The sequence below is a fragment of the Sciurus carolinensis genome (assembly GCF_902686445.1).
Source record: "Sciurus carolinensis chromosome 14 unlocalized genomic scaffold, mSciCar1.2 SUPER_6_x, whole genome shotgun sequence".
Classification (NCBI taxonomy): Eukaryota; Metazoa; Chordata; class Mammalia; order Rodentia; family Sciuridae; genus Sciurus; species Sciurus carolinensis.
The window spans coordinates 451,297-472,117 of NW_025920104.1; positions in this window are offsets into that span (position 1 = coordinate 451,297).

A 20,821-nucleotide genomic window follows, 5' to 3' on the forward strand; every position below is an offset into this window, starting at 1 on the left:
TAGGGTCAGGGTCAATTCATGGTCAGTTTCACGGTCAGGGAGGACTCTGTGGCATGTATGGAGAACTTAGTTTTTTTTTATTGTAAACAAATGGGATACATGTTGTTTCTCTGTACATGGAGTAAAGGCATAACATTTGTGTAATCATAAATTTACATAGGGTAATGTTGTTTGATTCATTCTGTTACTTTTTCCCTTTCCCCCAACCCTCCAACCCCTCTTTTCCATCTATACAGTCCTTCCTTCTTTCCTTCTTGTCTCCCTAACTCTATCTCTAACCCTAACACTAATCCCTCCCACCATTATGTGTCATCATCCACTTATCAGCAAGATCATTTGTCCTTTGTTTTTTTGAGATTGGCTTATCTCACTTAGCATGATATTCTCCAATTTCATCCATTTGCCTGCAAATGCCATAATTTTATCATTCTTTATGGCTGAGTAATATTCCATTGTATATATATACCACAGTTTCTTTACCCATTCATCAATTGAAGGACATCTAGGTTGGTTTCACAATCTGGCTATTGTGAACTGAGCAGCTCTGAACATTGATGTGGCTGTATCTCTGTAGTAGGCTGATTTTAAATCCTTTGGGTATAGGCCAATTTGTGGAATATCTGAGTGAAATGGTGGTTCCATTCCAAGTTTTCTGAGGAATCTCCACACTGCTTTCCAGAGTAGTTGCACTAATTTGAAGCCACATCAGCAATGGATGAGTGTACCTTTTCCCCCACATCCTCACCAACACCTGTTGTTGCTTGTATTCTTGATAATCACCATTCTAATTGGGGTGAGATGGAATCTTAGGGTGGTTTTGATTTGCATTTCTCTTATTACTAGAGATGTTGAACATTTTTTCATATGTTTCTTGATTGCTTGTAGATCTTCTGTGAAGTGTCTGTTCATTTCCTTAGCCCATTTGTCGATTGGGTTATTTGTATACTTGGTGTTGAGTTTTTTGTGTTCTTTATAGATTCTGGAGATTAGTGCTCTATTTGAAGAATGATTGGCAAAAATTTTCTCCCACTCTGTAGGCGCTTTCTTCGCATTGCTGATAGTTTCCTTTGCTGAGCAAAAGCTTTTTAGTTTGAATCTATCCCAGTTATTGATTCTTGCCTTTATTTCTTCTGCTATGGGAGTCCTGTTGAGGAAGACTGGCCCTAAGCTGACATGTTGAAGACCTGGACCTACTTTTTCTTCTATAATCTGCAGGTTCTCTGGTCTGATTCCAAAGTCCTTAGTCCATTTTGAGTTTAGTTTTGTGCAGGGTGAGAGATATGGGTTTAATTTCATTCTGTTGCATATGGATTTCCAATTCTCCCAGCACCATTTGTTGAAGAGGCTATCTTTTCTCCCTTGCATAATTTTGGCACCTTTGTCTAGTATGAGAAAATTGTATTTATTTGGGTTTGTGTCCATGTCCTCTATTCTGTACCATTGATCTACCTATTTTGGTATCAATACGATGCTGTTTTTTTTTACTATTGCTTTGTAGTATAAATGAATTTTGGTATTGTGATACCCCCGCTTCATTTTTCCTGTAAAGGATTGCTTTAGCTATTTTGGGTTTCTTATTCTTCCAGATGATTTTCATGATTGCTTGCTCTATTTCTGTAAGGTACATCATTGGGATTTTAATTGGAATTGCATTGAATCTATATAGCACTTTTGGTAGTATGGCCATTTTGACAATATTAATTCTGCCTATCCAAGAACATGGGAGATCTTTCTATCTTCTAAGGTTTTCCTTAATTTCTTTCTTTAGTTTTCTGTAGTTCTCCTTGGATAGGTCATTCACCTCTTTTGTTAGATCGATTCCCAAGTATTTTTTTTTTGAAGCAATTGTGAATGGGGTAGTTTTCCTAATTTTTCTTTCCAGAGATTCATCACTTATGTGTAAAAATGCATTAGATTTATGAGCATTGATCTTATATTCTGCTACTTTACTGAATTCACTTATGAGTTCTAAAAGTTTTCTGGTGGAATTTCCTGGTTCCTCTAAGTATATAATCATATCATCAGCAAATAGGGATAGTATGAGCTCTTCTTTTCCTATTCGTATCCCTTTAATTTCTTTGGTCTGTCTAATTGCTCTGGCTAGAATTTCAAGGATGATATTGAATAGAAGTGGTGAAAGGGGGCATCCCTGCCTTGTTCCAGATTTTAGGGGGAATGCTTTCAGTTTTTCACCATTTAGAATGATATTAGCCATGGGCTTAGCATTGATGTCCTTTACAATGTTAAGGAATGTTCCCACTATCCCTATTTTTCTAGTGTTTTGAGCATGAAGGGGTGCTGTATTTTATCAAATGCTTTTTCTGCATCTATTGAAATAATCGTGTAATTCTTGACTTTATGCCTATTGATATGGTGAATTACATTTATTCATTTCCTGATGTTGAACCAACCTTGCATCCCTGGGATGAAACCCACTTGATCATGGTGCATTATCTTTTTAATATGTTTTTGTTTGGGACTTGCAAAAATTTTGTTGAGAATTTTTGCGTCGATGTTCATTAAGGATATTGGTCTGAAATTTTCTTTCCTCAATGTGTCTCTGTCTGGTTTAGGTATCAGGGTAATATTGGCTTCATAGAATGAGTTTGGGATTGTTCCCTCCTCTTCTATTTTATGGAATACTTTGAGAATTATTGGGATGAGCTCTTCTTTAAAGGTTTTGTAGAACTCGGCTGAGAACCCATCTGGTCCTGGACTTTTCTTTATTGGTAGACTTTTGATGACTTCTTCTATTTCATTACTTGAAATTCATCTATTTAAATTGTGTATGTCTGGAGGACTTAGTTTTATGCTTAGAGTTAGGCTAGGTTCAGAGTAAGCATCACTATTTATGGTGTATAGGGAATGCCATGTTGGAGAGTCAAAATTGTGCTCTGAAGTGTGTATATTGAGGCCTCCGTGAGGTCAGTATATAGGCTCTTTGAGTATATAGGCTCTTTGAGGTATTTATAGAGGGTTTCCCAAGAAGCATTTTTTCTTCTTCCAAGAAGTGTGGTTTTATTCACTGAGTTGTGTAGGAACTTTGCTGATGTGTGTAGGAACCGTTCTATATTTGAATGTGGAGGGTACACTTTGTTTTGTATGAAGGTTAAAATGAGGTGTGTAGAGAAGTTTCTCTGAAGTTGGTAGCATTTGGCCTCTGAGCTGTGTTTTGTGGACATTTTGAGGTGTTCAGGATGTTTCTATGATGTGTGTTAGAGAGCTACCAGAAGGGTGTGTGAGGGTCCTTTAGTTGAGTTGGGAGGGTTCACTCAGGTGTATACATAGGGTGCACTGAAGTGAGTAGAAAGATTTCATTTAGTTGTGTTTGTGTGGTTTTTTGATGTGAGTAGTGAGAGTTCTGTTAGATAAGCTGGAGCACAAATTTATGTAGAAGAGAGGGTCTCGTGTTTGGAAGGGGGATCTATATGGTCTGAAGTTAGGAATCATGGAGATGAGTAGGATGGACTCTAGCTTTGTCATGTAGGTTAACTGAGTTGTGTATTGAGGGCTAATTAAAATTCAGAGGGAAAGCACTCTGATGTGTGTTTGGTGGGCTCTCAGAGTTGTGTAGGGTGGTCTATATTAGGGGCAGAGGGATCTATGAGGGGTGTAGGACTGTTTGACACAGTAGAAATGCTATCTCAGTTATGTAGGGAGGGACTTGTACAGTGAATAGAGAGATCTCTGTTATGAGTAGCAAGAATAAACTCAGGTTTGGTGAGAGGAATATTTGAGGACAGAAGATAGAAACTGTAAGTTTTTTTGGTAGGACGCTCAGAAGAGTATCTTGGGGATTTTTTTGGTTTGTAGTTGTGGCCCATGGAGGTAAATATGGAAGAATATTTGGTTAGTTTTGAGGACTACAAGAGATGTGTAGGTAGGGTTTTTAAAGGTTTGTTGAAAGGACCTTCTGTGGTTTGTATAGGAGCTATCTGAGATTTGTAGAGAGAATTGTTGAATGAGGTGTAAAAGGTGGGTGCTCATTGGTAAAAATTAAGAGTTAACTGACGTGTGTATTTGTGAACATCTATGGTTAGTAAAGAGAGATCTCTGAGATAAATGAGGACAAACTGAAGTTTTAAAGGAGGGCTCTATGAGGTTTGTAAGAAGGCCCTCTGAATAGTGAAATTATGGCATTCTGAGGTGTGTAGAAGCATGGTGTGTGGTGTGTAGGCAATGGTTCACTTGTCACAACATTGATACAGTGATTGATAAATAATGGGCTGGCGAGATAGCACAGTTGATAGAGTGCTTGCCTTGCATGCACAAGGCCCTGCATTCAATCCCCAGCACCGCAAAAAAAAAAAAAAATGTACTGTGATAAAAATTGTGTGTAGGAAATGTGTCTAAGTTGTGTATGGATGGCCCTCTGAATTCTGTAGAAAGGGAACTTAATATGAGTAGCTAGAACTGTGAGCTTTGTTGAGAGGTGACTGCTATGTTTGTAGGAAGTGTTCACTGAAGTGTGAAGAGAAGGTTCTCTGAGATTTGTAGTGCAGATTATTTGAGGTTTGTAGGGAGGCCTCTATTATTAGTGTGCAGGGGAATCTATGAGGGGTGTAGAAGGGCATTTGTCTGCATAGAAGTGCTCTCTGTTGTGTAGTTAGGGCCCTTGGAAAAAAATAATGAAATCTATCTGATATGACTAGGTAGAACACAATGAAATTTAATGGGAGTATGATGTGGGAATCCCTACATTGTTTAGGAAGGGCACTCAACAGTGTATCCAGAGTCTTCTCTGAGGTGTGTCAGGCCAACCCTCAGAGGTGCATAGAGAGGGCATTTTGGTGAGTAGTAAGTTGTATCCGAGTTGTGTAGTAGGGTGTGTTGTTGTTTGTATCATGGGAATTCTGAATTTTGAATTAACACCTCACTGGAATTTTCAGGGAGTGCTCTCTGGGGTGTATAAGAAAGGCTTTCTGAAGTTTATAAGTATTGCTCAATAAAGTGTGGAGACAGTGTCCCTATGGGGTATATGAATGGGAATTTGAGGTCTGTATAAAAAACTCTTGGTTTTAGTAGGAAGTGATTATTTAGACGTGTAGGGAAGTGAGTTTGAGGTGTGAAGAAAAGATTCTATGAGGTGTTAAGTGGTTTCTCATTTTTATGTAGGGTGGTCTCTCTGACATGTAAGGAGGGCCCTCTGAAGGGTGTAGGAGGGTTTTATGAGGTTTGTAGAAAGACTTATCAATGAGAGCATAAGTCTTCACTTAAGTGAATAAAAGGGTTATTTGCAGTGTATAGGAAAGGTCTCTGTGGTGAGTCAAAAGTTGTCTCTGAGTTGTGTATTGTATACTCTCTGAGTTACATAGAAAGGTTCTCTAAGGTGTTTAGAGAAGACTTCGCTAAGAAGTATAGTTACTGGGGCTTGTGAAGTACTGGTTTGTACTCATTCAAATATGTAGTTATGTCTCTCTGAGGTGTGGAGGGAACGATAAATGTGGCACTCTTTTAAAGGATAGTATCAAAGCTTGATCAACATCAAATTCAATGAGTCAATTTAAGACACCAATATAAACACACACAAATATTTCTGGGGTCTGGTCCTATCTAAATGGGAATCTGAGTGGAGGGCTAGACTCTACTCACTTCCAATTGCCTCTCCTGTTTCACCTCTGGTCTTCTTGGAAATATCACCATAGTTGTTGGTCCCAACATATATAGTGCTTCCAATCTTGGGAAAGATCCCTACTAGGAAATTTTCTGAGAAATAAGCATCCAAAGATGAGTGGACAACAAGAACTCATGGCTCTGTACTTTCTGTCTGAAAAGAAGTGAGCAGAATGGGAGTTTATCTGAATGTGGATGTCTAGTTACAAGGGTTCAAATTTCTGTGTGTTCTACTGCCAAGGAAGTGAGATCACTTCCTTGGGGACTCCACACCCAAAGCCCTTTCTCACACGATGGTTCTAATGTCCCACTGAGATGCAGTTTCCTACCACCTTCCCTTGACATTTACACAAGTGAACATGGTTACACCAGCAAAACCTGAATCTGGTCCCCAGACTGTCCCAGGTATAGCCAACACTCCTGGCATGGAGAAACAGTTGGTATCAGACTCATTTCCTTCTTCTGGTCATGTGGGTGATCCTGAAGAAGTCATTATACCTTACAAGGCCTGAATACTTTTGCCATTTATTCCCCTTGGATTATTCTAGTATATGCTTTTGAAGTTGTCATCAGGTGTATAAGGACATTTATATACATACTCATTGGGAACCCTAATGTTTGAGTCATGTATGTGTAATGCACCAAAATACAGAAAACACAACACAGAAAGGAGAGTGACAAGGGATGACATACAACTCTACCGTAATTTGAGTCCAACAGTAAAAGAGGGGAAATTGTCTTCTGCCTTTTTCTGGTTTCCACTCTGCCACAGTGGAAGTATGTCATGTCTGATTTTCAGAGATAGATTCCCTGTGCCATAGACCTTCCAATGCTTCCTGTGCAATTTAGAATTCTTTTAATATTTCTTCTCATTGTATGATGTGGGTACACTACAAGGGATCACTGGCACCAGAGAATTCTATTGTGCAAAACCTGTAGCTTCCCCATCTAAATGAATCCACATCAGCACCTGGTTTCAAAGAAAAATAAATCAACAAGAGCCATGGTATTTCATTTCCAAGATGTAGTCATCAGAAGTCTCACTTCTTTGTCTCCATAGTCCATAGGCATGGCACTGCTGTAATTCCAGAGATTTTTTGGAAAAGTTTGTGTGGCAGCAGGCAAAGTTCCAGGGACCCCATTAAATAGCAAGAAACTGGCATTTCTGTTTCCATTTCTAAATGCCTTACATACATAAAAATATTTTGGTTATAAAATTAATGAATACAATTTTTGTCAAGAAGAAATAATGATGTGAAATTGCCAAAACTTTGTTCAATATCATGGTCATAACCATGGGAGTGGAATTCTCTTTCTCTATTTCTTTAGGGAATGTCTGCATTCCTTCTTTCAAGGTCACAGCAGGTCACTTCTTTTTGTGTATGTTGTTGAAGACATTTTCTTTCTATTCTTCAAACTTAAATTTGAAAAGAAGGCTCCAGTAGAAGAACAAAGAACCAACTCAGAAGTCAACAGTTATTTAATAGCTAAGGTTACTGGAGCAGAGAGAAGGACTGACAATTCAGCTATGAAAAATGGAAAAGGACTAGGTAACCACTCTCTTCAGGGGATAGTCATTAATCTAATCCAGGTTCACTGAGTGACCTGTGCCCACTTTCAAATGAACGCAGAAGCTGATATCCTTCTCTTCTATTAAGAAATATCAAAAAATAGCAAACCATCTCAAAGGCTTACAACCATCTTCTTTCTGCACACAGAACTAATTGGCTTCTCATTACCTTCCCACAAAGGTGAGAGTCTGATGATAGATCACTGGCTTGGAAAGACTTGAATATCAATACTCATATGCACAATCATCACTGTTGGAAGGCTCCCAGGATAGGGCATTGCTGAATGCTTCTGTGTTCCTTGAAATTTACTTGGAAACAACAAATGAGGAAGGTCACCACAAGGAAGACCTGCAATTGTGAATGGTGCTGAGTTTGGTAAGCCCTGAGGCACCAGTGAATTTGAAAAAAAAGAACTATTCCCTGTTTTTTAAGCTGGTAAAAATCAAAGTCACAGAAAATTCTTCCCTCTTATCTCCTGCTCCTGTAGGTATTCATCTTATGACATTATGGCATTATGTGATAATATTCCCTAACCACTAAGTTTTTTCAGGAAGGAGAAAGAGCCCTGTATGAGCTTTGGCAGACCTGATAGGACCGTGAAATGAGAAGTTCAGTCAGTTTCCAGGTCGCTGTAATAAACCTTTAAGCTAACAAGGTCAGCTAGTGATAATTTCTCTTCATTGACCACTCTTAGAAAATGCATATAAACTGATTTGCTGAGATTGTTGCTTAATTCTCCAAAACAGGAGAAAAAAGAAATCACAGAAAAGAGGTGACAAATCCTGAATTCCAGGATTTGATTCCACTGGCAACAGATTCACTCTCTTAACAAAGAATTCCCAATAACAAGTATATAAGAAAAGTCTACGTGAGTGTTAGTCCCTTGCTTCTAATACATCTTTGTACCAATATCCTCAACATGGCTCTGTACCCAGTTGTCCCAGTACTGACATTCACACTCTGAAGCACAGCATCACCCGGTCCAAACACTGAGGCACCAAGATCTGAGGGCTGTACTATTCTCTTTCTAAGAAGAGCATCCAAGACAAAGCTGTAGTGTGCCAAACTCTCAATAGAAAAATCTCAAGAACATACATTCTTTTAAAATTATGATTTTTCTGACAGCTAGACAAACAGACAACTTAGACAAAATAAAAATTTAAAGTGATATATTATGACCACAGCTTCCCTACTGAAATCCAAATTAGGCAAATTCAGTGATTAAAGGCACAGTGTGAAGCCAAGAACAATCAATGGCAGTGTGAGATTGAGAGACCCTGGAAACACAGCCCATAGACTTCACCCTCTGCTCTTGTGTTAGCAAGGAGCAGTAAGGCAGTGAAGGCTACATATGTCCCTCCTCACGTCCTCACACCTGCAGCTGTGTACTCAGGATATGGTGATTCTGACAAAGAGACCATGGAACTTAGGGGCCACCCGGTTGGTGTGAGGTGCAAGACTGCATCTCAGATCTGAAGGGTCAAATCCCAGGTGACATGGAACCCTGCATATGACTGAGGGTTGTGTCATTGCAGTTGCTTTATTGGTGACATGTTCCTCCCAGAGAAGTGGGACAAAGAATACTTTTTATGTGGTTTGAACAGCTGCCTTCTGAACTCTTTCAGTTACTGGGCATGGTTTGTTTCTAATGGAACCTGTTGAGAACTTGCATCCTGGTTCCAGTTAGTGCTCTGTCTTACCTCTCTGCTTGCTCCCAGTGTAGCTCATTAAGAGCAGTCCTAGTCATGAGGATTCTATAATAGTATGGATTCTATAATAGGACTAAAATCCACAGGACAACTATTATGTCACTTTTGTTTTGTGTAATATTGATATTACTATTAATAACTAAGGACAAATTGCATTATCTTGTGGTGTTTTATTATGATATTATTTTTGCATAATAGCCTACATAACAGCTATTATATTTGTTTTGGATGTTATTGCACACCTCTTCTATCAATATCCAAGGTCTGTAGAAGCTATTATGTTGATATTAAATGTTATACTATGGATAATATAATAATATCAACACCTCAGGGCCATTATTATATTAGTTGTACTTCCTATGGTATGAATATTATATCAATTTTAAAAGGCAGCTATCATATCAGTTTTATATGTCATACTATGGATATCATATTAGTATTAAAAGCCATAAATAAACCTTTAGGTCACTTTTAGAAACTCAAGTTTGCATATCATCTTAGGATTAAAATCAACATGGTAGTTAATACATTAATTTTAATAATAACTCATAAAAATTATTAAATGCCAAAAATGGAGATATTTTATTAGCTTAAGGTTGTATTATATAACTATGCTAATGTTAAATGCTACAGAACACCTGTTTACTAGCTTTAGATGTTATATGAAGAATATTAAATGAATATTAAAATCCACATGTAAGTTATTATATTGGTTTCAGGGTTATGGAATAGATGGCATATAGTAATATTAAAGGCTAGAGGATATATATTTCATTGTTTTTTTAGGTGATACTATGGATGTCATATTATTATTTCAAGGTAGAGGGGAGCTAGTATATTCATTTTAGATGCTAGGCTATGAATAACACATTAGACTTAGAGGCCACAGCACAGCTTCTATAAATATATTTGATTCTCTAGTTTGAATATCATATTAGTATTTGAGTACTCTGAATGGTTGTGATATCCATTTCTGATGTTGTAATATCAGGCAAATTATATTAATATTAAAGGAAAGAACAGATTTTGTATAGGTTTTCATGCTATTGTACGCATATACTGTTAAAAAAAAGGACATGGAACGGCCAAAATAGGAATATTGTATTATTATTTAATTCTACAGGGGAGCTATTATATTATATTTTAGATGGTCACTATGGATATTATAATCATCTTTAGGGTCCCAGGGAATCTGCTATATTAGTTTAATGTTCAATAGTAAGAATATTTCTTTAGCATTAACAGCCACATGGCAGCTATTTGCTTTAGAGGGTACAAAAAATTTATCACATTCATATTAAGGTTACCAAGACAGGCAGCTATTCTGTTATGTTTAGCTTTTATAGAATGGAAAGCATATTAGTATGAACAGCCAGAGGCTAGTGATTACAACAGTTTTAATGCTATAGTATGAATATAATATCAGTATAGAAAGAACAAGGGAGAGTTTAAAAAAATAACAGAATTATTTTTTAAATTTAATTTAATTAATTTATTTTTTATGTATTGCTCAGGATTGAATTCAGTGCCTCACTTGTACTATGCAAGTGCTCTAAGAGAAAGTCACAAACCCACCACCAAAGGACAGTTTTTATATGAGTTTAAGAGGCCACATATTCCACATTACATATATTTGAAAGGACTCAAAGAAACTATTAATTTTAGATGTAAAATGATTGAAAATATGTTGGCATTAAAAGCTAAAGGACAACTACTATATTATTTATAAATTCTAATGTACGAATATTATGTTAATACTAAAGGACCCAGTGCATACTAAGGATATTTTGTGAGTGTCAGCAGTCACTTTAAGGGTATTAGTGTCTTCAGTCACAGTGAGTGTATTATGTGAATGTCAGGTTCCACAGTGAGGATATTATGTTAGTGTCAGAGGTCAAGTATAAACATATGAGTGTCAGAGGACAGAGTGAGGGTATTTATGTGAGTTTCTTGTGCCAGAGTTATGATATTAGCTGAATTTAAGTGGTCAAATGAGGTAGGTATTAGATTTTGTTTGGTGAATATTCATGTGTGGAAAAGTATGATGCTCACAATGATCTCAATCACATAAAATGTGCTGTTGTGTATGTATACTCATGACCTGGAAGGCATGGTCAAGAAAGCTGCTTGCAAATTAATAACTTTGTTCTTTACTTGTATTTTTATTTTTTCTCTAATTTACATGTTAACCTTTAAAAATAAATGCTATTTTTAAAAAAGTGGTCAAGTGAGGATTGTATATGAATGTGAGAGTCCACTGGGTAAATACTTTCCATTTTAGGCTGCAGTGAAGATATTAGGTGAGTGTTAGAGGTCAAGGGATAATATTATGTAAAAGGAATATTATGTAAAAGGAATATTATTATATAAGTGAGTGTCATAGACCACATAAGGATATTCTGTGTCACTGGCTATAGTGAGGTAATTACCAGTGTCAGAGGCATCGTGAATGTATTATGTGAGTGTTGGTAGGCAGATTAAAGATATTATGTGAATGTGAGCTGCCAGAGTAAAGACATTACGTGTCAGAGTTCAGAATAAGGGTAATATCTGGAATGCAGTCGCTACATTGAGGACAGTTTGTCAAGGTTAGCAGTCAGAGTGAGAATATTATGTGAGTACCTGAGGCCATAGTAAGGATATTATATGAATGTCAGAGGCCAGATAAGGACTTTATGTGTCAGATGTTCTAGTGAGAGTTTAATGCGAGTTTAAGATGCCACATAGAGAATATTTTACATGTGTCAAAGAACAGAGGTAGAGTATTATGTAAGAGTCAGAGGTTACAGCATGGACATTATGTGCATGTAATTAATAGTGAGGATATTATGTGAATGTCAGAGTCCAAAGTGAGGGTATTATGTGAGTGTGAGAGGTCACATGTTATAATGTGAGTTTCAGAGGTCACAGTGAAGATATTATGTGAAAGTCAGAGGCCACATGGAGGTTTATATGTGAATGTCAGTGTCCACAAACAGGGTTTTATTTGAATATCAAGGTAACAGTGAGAAAAATTTTTGAGTCAGACCAAGGGAAGATATTATGTGATTGCCATGGCAACAGTGAGTGTATTATATGAGTGTCAGAGCACACAGAATATTATGTGAGAATCAAAGACCATAGTGAGGATATTGTGTGTCAGGAGGCACAGTGAGGATTTTATATAAATGTTTGAGGCCACACTGATGACATTATATCAGTGTCAGAGGCCGGATTATGCTTATTGAGTGTAAGAGGTCTCAGGGAAGATACTAAGTGAGTGACAGTGGTCACAGTTCTCACATTGAGAATATTCTGTGTCAGTGGTAAGAGTGATAATATTATGTGAGGGTCAGAGGTCAGTGAGGGAATTATGTCTTATTGGCCACAGTGGTGGTATTAAATTAATATCAGAGGCCACATTGAGGATATTATGTGAGTGTCAGAGGGCACTGTAATGGTATTTTATGAGTTTCAGAGGCCAGAGTGAGGGTATTAAGTAAGTGTCAGAAGTTTTATTGTGTATATTATGTAAGTGTCAGAGGCCAGTGATGGTATATTCAGAGTGTCAGAACCAAATAAGGATATTATATGAGTGGCAACTGTTCCAGAAAGGATATTGTATGAGTGTCAGAGGATTCAATTGGGATATACTTTAAATCACAGGGACAACACTGTGGGTATTATGTGACTGTCAGTGGCCACAGTGAAGATATTTTGTCACATCAGGGGCCAGCATGAGAATATTATGAGTATCCCAAGTCACAGTGACTGTCTTGGACCATAATGAGTGTATTATGTAAGTTTCAGAGGTGACAATTATATTATGTGAGTGTATAAGGCCACATTGAAGGTATTTTGTGAGTATTAGAGGCCACATTGAGGGTATTATATGAGTTTCAAGGTAATAATGATGGCATTTGTGAGTTTCAGATGTCAAGTGAGGATATTATGTGAATATCAGGGACAAAAGTGAGTATATTAAATGAGTGACAGAGGTCACAGTTAGAATATTATGTGAGTATCAGAGGCCAGATTGAATTTATTAAATGAATATCAGAGACCAAATGTGGATATTATATGAGTGTCAGAGGCTACATTGCAAGCATGATGTGTGTGTCTCAGTCACAAAAAGGTATTATGTGTATGACAAGTCACATTGAATGTAATATGTGAGTATAGGAGGCCAATCTGTGGGTATTATGTGAGTATCACAGGTTAGAATAAGGATACTAAGTCATATCAGAGATCAAAAAGATGATATTATGAGTGCAAGAATTCAGAGAGGATATTATATCAGTTTCAGACATCACAATGAGGGTATTATGTCAATGTCAGAGGTCAAAGTGAGGATATTTTATGTGAGTCAGAGGACCCAGTGAAAATATTTATGTGACTTTCAGAGTACACAGTGCAATATTATGTGAGTGACAGAGACGAGAGTGGTAATAGTCTGTGTCTGAGGTCAAAATGTGTGTATTATGTGATTGTCAGAGACCAGAATTGGGGATTGATGTGAGTGTCAGAGGGTACAGTGAGGGTATTATGTGAATGCGAGAAGTTACAGTATAGTTATTATGAGTCAGAGGTAGTACTGATGATGTTGTGTCAGACACCAATTAAAGATATAATGTCTGTCAGAGGTCAAATTGAGTGTATAATATGAGCGCCTGAGATCACAGTGAGGTTATTATTTGAGTGTCAGTCATGAAAGTGAGAATATTACATTAGTGTCAGAGGTCAAGTAAGGATATTTTGTGACTGCCATAATCCAAAGTGAGGGTATTACATAAGTAACAGAGGTCCCAGTGAGGTTATATTGTGATTATAAGAGGTCACAGTGAGGACATTATGTGAGTGTCAGAGGTTATGTGAGGATATTATGTGACTCTCAGATTCACAGTGAGGATATCATGTGGGTGTCATATAACAAGTGAGGAAATTACTTGAGTATCAGAGGCACCAGTGAAGATAAATGAAAGTGTCCAAAGTCATTTCAGAAAATAATGTGAGTATCAAAGTACACAGTGAGGACATAATGTGAATATGAGTGGCCACAGAGGTATTATGTCAGTTTCTAAAAAAGAACAATGAGAATATTATTTGAGTGTCACAGGGCTCAGAAAGGAAATTATGTGAGAACCAGAGGACACATTGAGGGTATTCTGTGAGTGATTCAGTTCATGTAAGGATATTATGTGTGTGAGAGAGGTCACACTGAGGTTATTATGTGAGTAACAGAGATCACACTGAGGATATTATTTCAGAGTTAGAGGCCACAGGATGGTATTATGTGTCTGTCAGAAACCACAGTGAGTATATTTTATAAGTGTAATAGACCACAGCGAGGGTATTAAGTAAGGGTAAGAGGTCACAGAGAGGATAATCTGTGAGTGTGAGATGTTAGATGAGTGTATTATGTCAATGGTAGAGGCCAATGGAGGGCATTTGTGTCAGAGTTCAGAGTGAGGAGATTATGTGTCAAATATCACACTGGGGTATGATATTAGTGTCAAAGGGCAAGTGGCAACATTTTTGAATTTTGCAAGTGACAATTTGCTTATTTTGTGAGTGTGAATGTCAGAGCAAGGATATTGTTCAGTATCAGAAGTCAAGTTAGGATATTTTGTGACATCAGAGTTACAGTAAAGATATTCTTTGAGTGTCACATGCCATTGGGAAGTGAAGTGAGTATCATAGGAACCAATAATTATGTTATTTCAGTGTCAGAGGTCACAGTGAGGTTGTTATGTCACTCTTAAAGTTTTATGTGAGTTTCAGAAGCCACTATGAGGAGATATGAGTATCAGAGAAAAAAGTGAGGTTATTATTTCAGTTTAAGAGGCCACAGTAAAGGTATCATGATTGTGCTTGAAGTCACACTGAAGATATCTTCTGAGTGACATAGGTCACAGGAAGGATACAATTTCAGTGTCAGAGAGTATTTGGGAGTATTATGTTAGTGTAAGGGGCCACATTGATGTTATAATGTGAGCTTTCAGGGCTCACTGTATGGGTATTAGGTGAGCACAGTGGTAAAACAGATGTTACTACCTGAGTGTCAGAGGTCACAGTGAGGTATTATGTGAGTGACAGGGAAAATTGAGAATAATATTTGAGTGTCACAAAACAAATTTAAGATGTTATGTGAGTGTCAGGGACCATTTTGAGGGAATCATGTGAGAGTAAGAAGTCACAGAAAGGATATTATATCTGGATCAGAGGTCACAGTAGGTTATTATATGAGTGTCAGAGGTCACACTGAGAGTGTTATAAGCATCAGAGGTCCAAGAGAGGTTATTATGTGAGTGTCAAAGACCACAGTGAAGATATTATATCAGCATCAGAGGTCACAATGAGGTCATAATGTTGTGAGAGTCATAAGAAATGATGAAAGTATTATGTGAGCATCTCAGGACACAGTGAGTGTATCCTGTGAGTGTCACTGATAACACTTAGAATATAATCTGAGGCCACACTAATATTATTAAGCCAGTGTCAAAGGTCACATTAAGGGCATCATTTGAGTTTGAGAGTTCAAAGTGGGGGTAATATATGAGTATCAGAGATCACACAGAGTGTTATGTGAGTGACACAGGCAAAGTGAGGATTTTATGTGTCAAAGGATATATTGAAAAAATGTTTTTAACATGAGGGGCTATAGTGTGGATATTTTATGACTGTAACAGGTTATGATGAGGGTATTTTTTAGATTCACAGGTCAAGTGAGAACGTTGTGTGAATGTCAGAATCTACATGGAAGTTATCATACAAACATCAGAGATTGAGTGAAGGTATTATGTGAGTATCAGAGCACAGGCCAAAGTGAGACTATTATTTGAGTGTCTAGGTCATATTCAAATTATTAAATAAATGTAAGAGGACAAAGTGGGATATTAGGTCAGTGTCATAGAATAGAAGATATTAATTGTGTGTTCAGGGTCACAGTGAGTATATTAGTTTTAGAGGCCATGTTAAAATATTACATAGTGTCAGAGCCCAGTGAGTTATTGTAATAGTGTCAGAGGCCACTGCTATGATATTATGTGATTGTCAGATGCCAGAGTGAGGGATTTAGGTGAGTGCCAAAGCCACAATGAGGGATTATTGCAGTTTCAGATGCCCCAGGTAGAATATTATGTGTCTGGGGGTGCTGTGAGTGAAATATGTCAGTGTCTGAGGTTACTCTGAGATAATTATATGAGCATCAGAAGCCACAGTGAGGAGATGATGTCAATCAGAGGATACAATGAGGGTATCATGTTTGTGTCTCAGGTCACACTAAATAAATAACATGAGTGAGACATGTCAGTGTGATGATATCATGTCAGTATCAGAGGTCATAATGAGGGTGTTCTGTGAATGTCAGAGAAAACAGTTTGGTATTATGTTAGTATCAGCAACTAAGTGAAGATATTATGTGAATGGCATAGAATACAATGAGGGTATTATGTGAGTGTCAGAGACCACAGGAGATTACTATATGTCTGAGATCATACTGACTGTACTGTGTCCATGTCAGAGACCATAGTGAGGATATTTTGTGGGTGACAGAGGCAATGTGACAATAATATGTGAGTGCCCAAGGCTATAGTGAGAATGTTTTATGTGATCAGAGTCCACAGTAAGGGTATTATGTGAGTGACACAAGAAACAGTAAGGATATTATGTCAGTGTCAGAGGACAAGTGAGGATATTATGCAAATGCCAGAGGCCATATGAAGGTATTATGAGAGTGTTCGAGTCACAGTGAGTAAATTATATAATGTCAGAGGTGTGCTGAAAATCTGAGACTGCCACATTGAGGATATTTTATAATTGTCAGAGGGCAGAATGAACGTATTATGTGATGGACAATAGGTACAGAGAAGGTATTAGGTGAGTGTCAGAAGCCCTAAGAAGAATATTCTGAGTGTCAGAGGCAACACTTTTGGTATTATGTGTCAGAGAGCACATGTAGGTATTATGTTAGTATCTGAGGTCACACTGAAGGTATTATATGAGTGTGAGAAACCACAGTGAGTGCAGTTTTTGAGGATGAGAGGTCACATTAGGGTATTTTATCAGTGACAATGGTTATACTAAGGGTATTATTTGAGTGCCTGTGGTCACACTGAGGGTATTATATGAGTGTGGTCATACTGAATTAATTATGTGTCAGAGGTCACAGAGTATGATATGTGAGGATTAGAGGTCACAGTGACAATATTATGTCAGTGTCAGAGGCCAAGATAGGATATTTTGTGTTTTACAGGTAACTTTGATGGTTTTATGAAGTTTCAGTATGGTATTATATGAGTGTCAGAGATAACAGTGAGCAAATTGTATGAGAGTCAGAGGCCACAGAGATGGTATTATGTGAGTATAAAATTCAGAATGATATGTCAGTGTCAGATGCCAAATGAGGATATTATATCAGTGTCATAGACCACATTTAAGGTATTATGTAAGTTTCAAATACCTCTGAGTATAATATGTATGTAGGAAGCCAAAATGTTGGTATTACATGAGTGTCTGAAGTCATTGTTAGGGGTAACAATGAAGGAATTATGTAAGTGTCAGAAACCAATAGAGGACATTCTGTGTCAGAGGTCACAGCATGGTATTATATGAGTGTTTGATGGCACACTGAGTGTATTATGTGAGGAAAACGTGACAGTGAGTATAATATGTGAGAGTCATCAACCAATGAGAAGAAATTTTGTAAATGTCAGAGGCCACAGTTAGGAAAAACTTTCAATCCCAGGGGCTATTCTGAATAAATATATGAATATAAGTGAACACAGTAAGTATATTTGAGAGCATCAGATGACATAGTGAGTATATTTTGTCAGTGGCAGGGACCATAGTGATATTATGTGCCTGTCAAGGTCACAGTGGTGATACTGTATGAATGTCAAGGTAAGGGTGAGAATATTTTGTGAGAGTCAGAGGCCAAGTGAGGATATTATTTGAATGTCAAAACCACAGTAGGGTATTATGTGAGTGTCAGATGTCACATTGAGCATATGTGAGTGTGAGAGGCTCCATTGAGGGCATTAGTTGAGTGTCAGAAATCAGTGAAAATGCTGTGTGTGATAGGCCATGGTGACAATGTTATGTGAGTGTAAGAGATTATAATGAAGACATTATGTGAGTGAACAAGGTCATGTCAAGATATTATGTGACTGTCAAAGGGTAAATTGCTTCATTTTTGAAATTGAAAATATCTTTATCTTGAAAGATTGACTAGGAAGTTTAAGGAACATATCCAGGATTTCATGGATGCACAGTACACAGCTGTCTTGCCCAAGATGATGAAAAAAAAATGGATGTGGGATAAGAAGAGGGAATAGAGCCAAGTGGTAGAACAGAAAATGAAATATGTTGGAACCAGGAGATGCAAATTCCCCCATGAATTGTAAGCTAATGGGAGCCATGCCTTGTTCTCAGGTCTTGATATGAGGAATGGGCCATTTCCCTAAGACCATTTTCCAAAAGACCATTTACCTTGCTAAGCCAAATGTAGACTGATAACAAATATATCCAAAGTCCTCCCAGCCATGGTGTGCCACGTCCCTCTGGGAGTCACAAATTGAGGTTAGTACACTCTTGGCTAATTGAGGTTCAATATTGCAGTCATCCCTTCTGAGCACATTGACTAGGTGTTCAGTTGAAGGGTGGCACAGAGTCTTGGGCATGTCTGACATGGCCCACAGTCTCCTAGGATTTTCTGGCCAGTATCAGCATCAACAAGAAGTAATGACAGCTTTATCAGGAAGAGTGAAGCAGGCGGTATTGCAATACCAGAACTTCAACTATACTACAAAGCAGTAGTAACAAAAATAGCATGGTGTTGGCACCAAAATAGACAGGTAGATCAATGGTACAGAATAGAGGACACAGACACAAACCTAAATAAATACAGTTTTTCATGCTAGACAAAGGTGCCAAAAATATGCAATGGATAAAAGATAGACTCTTCAACAAATGGTGCTGGGAAAATTGGAAATCTATATGAAGCAGAATGAAACTAAACGTTGATCTCTCACCCTGCACAAAATTCAACTTAATTGGAATCAAACCAGAGACCCTTCATCTTATACAAGGAAAAGTACATCCAAATCTTCAACATGTCAGCTTAGGATCAGACTTTCTTAACAGGACTCCCATAGCAGAAGAAATAAAAGCAAGAATCAATAACTGGGATAGATTCAAATTTAAAAGCTTTCTCTCAGCAAAGGAAACTATCAGCAATGTGAAGAAAGAATATACAGAGTGGGAGAAAATCTTTGCCAAGCACTTCATATAGAGCACTAATTTCCAGAATATATAAAGAAGTCAAAAAATTCCACAGCAAGAATACAAATAATCCAGTCAGCAAATGGGCTAAGAAAATGAACGGACACTTCACAGAAGATATACAAGCAATCAACAGATATATGAAAAAATGTTCTAGTATTAAGAGAAATGCAAATCAAAACTACCCTAAGATTCCATCTCACCCCAATTAGAATGGCGATTATCAAGAATACAAGCAACAAGAGGTTTTGGCAAGGATGTGGGGAAAAAGTACACTCATACATTGCTGGTGGGGTTGCAAATAAGTGTAGCCACTCTGGAAAGCAGTGTGAAGATTCCTCAGAAAGCTTGGAATAGAACCACCATTTGACACACTTATCCCACACATTGGCCTATACCCAAAGGACTTAAAATGAGCATACTACAGATATATAGTCACATAGATGTTCATAGTTGTTCAATTCACAATAGCCAGATTGTGGAACCAACCTAGATGTCCTTCAACTGATGGATGGATAAAGAAACTGTGATATATATATATATATATATATATATATATATATATATATACAATGGAATATTACTCAGCCATAAAGAATAATAAAATTATGGCATTTGCAGGCAAATGGATGAAATTGGAGAATATGCTAAGTGAGATAAGCCAATCTCAAAAACCAAAGGATGAATGATCTCATTGATAAGTGGATGATGACAAATAATGGGGGGGTTGGAAGGGGGGCAAGAATGGATGAAGGCTGGACTGTATAGAGGGAAAAGAGGGCTGGTAGGGTTGGGGGGAGGAAAAATGACAGAATGAATCAAACACCATTACCCTATGTAAATGTATGATTACACAAATGGTATGCCTTTACTTCTTGTCCAAACAGAAACAACATGTATCTCATTTGTTTACAATAAAAATAAATTAAAATAAAAATGTAAAGACAGTTAGGGGACCAGGGCTTTAGTTTCATCCTAGTGTTAACAAACAGCATATCAACATATGATCTTCAACAGTGTTAATGAATAAACTCCCTTGTGGGTTCCTGCTGAGGGGGGTCAGGCAGCAGGAGAGAGAAAAAAAAGACTCAGAGAACTACAACAGTCATTGACAGGATAGTCTGGCAACCTTGAATTCCCTTACACTGCTAGAGGACCAGCCAGAAGCAAAAGATTCACTTGTGAATATTCATCCTGGATGGTAAAATTTCTGAGGTCAGGGTCAGGGCTCAATGCCCAGACATCTTGACACATTCAGTCCCATGGGAATGTTTAATTCAGTTCTGAATATTTAGGGGAAAAACCCTCAAGGTGACTTGGATTTTACAATATCCAGTGCCATTATTCTTGGCATGACACCGTCCATGAAACAGTACAGGCTAGGCACACCTAGATGAACTTACTAATATTAGTTCCCAGTGGCAACTGTGCAGGGTTTGCAAGAGAGAGTTGGCTGTCCCAGGCAGCTCTGAGGCTCTAAGAGGGGACAGTGAGTCTAATCAGGTCACATTCCTCTATATTTCTGCACACCACCCCACAAGTTTACCAGCAGCACTATAGTTAAATATGTTTGAGACCTCTAACTCAAAAAGTACATCACCAGATGGCACAGTAGTAATCCCATCATACATAAAATTTTCCATTTTTTTTTACATTTGAGTATTTTCT